At 45.5% G+C, this 688-nt stretch overlaps 1 pseudogene; it reads left to right on the top strand.

Annotated features, from left to right (window-relative positions):
* The window catches only part of LOC111818894, a 999-nt pseudogene extending 903 nt beyond the window's left edge, over positions 1–96 (top strand).
* The last annotated feature ends 592 nt before the right edge of the window (positions 97–688 follow it).

The raw sequence follows: 688 nt of genomic DNA, 5'->3' as shown, positions 1-688 counted from the left end.
TTAGCAAAAATCAAAGCTGTTCTTCAGCTCTGGGGCTACCTATGATCCATTTTTGCTCTGGCAAATGGAATTTATCCTCATAAATTAGTGTTCTAAGTTTCTTACTAAGAACCTAATTAAATAACTGAATATATTTTAAAAAGATGCAATGGAGCAAAAATTGGACATGGGAAAGACTAGCAAAAGAAAGCCAAGTTTTTCACAAGAAGACAACAAACAAGATGGCCTGAGGACAACATGAGAACCAGCATGACTCCAGTCTCTGAAGCCCCAGAGTTGGAAAGGTGAAAGACACTGCCCTGAGAAGAAAGCCCAAGAGTAGCATGACCCAGAATGGCAATGGCCTAAGGATTTATTCCTCTGAATTGGGTTGAGAGTGCTCAGAAATCCAGACAAGAGACCCCTATAGCCAAGAGAAAAGGGAGCGTGGCTACTGCTCCAGTTGGCAGGAGATGCTGGCGTCACTCACGTGGAGTTGGTTTTAGGTGAATGCAGAATGCAAGAGTTGTGGGGACAGAAAGGCTTCCACCCAGATTTCAGATGAAAGCTTGGGAAGCCAGGCAGTTTGACCCTGAGAGGGCAGTGTGAGATGTTGTGAGGGGGAAGCTGAAGGAACAGTGGAGACACCAGAAGTTTGGAGAAGCCAGGAATGTGGATTGCCTGATGTAGCCTGCACGGAGTGAGCAGA

The sequence above is a fragment of the Octodon degus genome, unplaced genomic scaffold (genome assembly GCF_000260255.1).
Source record: "Octodon degus isolate 3935 unplaced genomic scaffold, OctDeg1.0 scaffold00006, whole genome shotgun sequence".
In the NCBI taxonomy this organism is placed as follows: domain Eukaryota; kingdom Metazoa; phylum Chordata; class Mammalia; order Rodentia; family Octodontidae; genus Octodon; species Octodon degus.
Note: the sequence above shows the minus strand (reverse complement) of the source record. Positions and strands in the feature narration are given on the sequence as shown.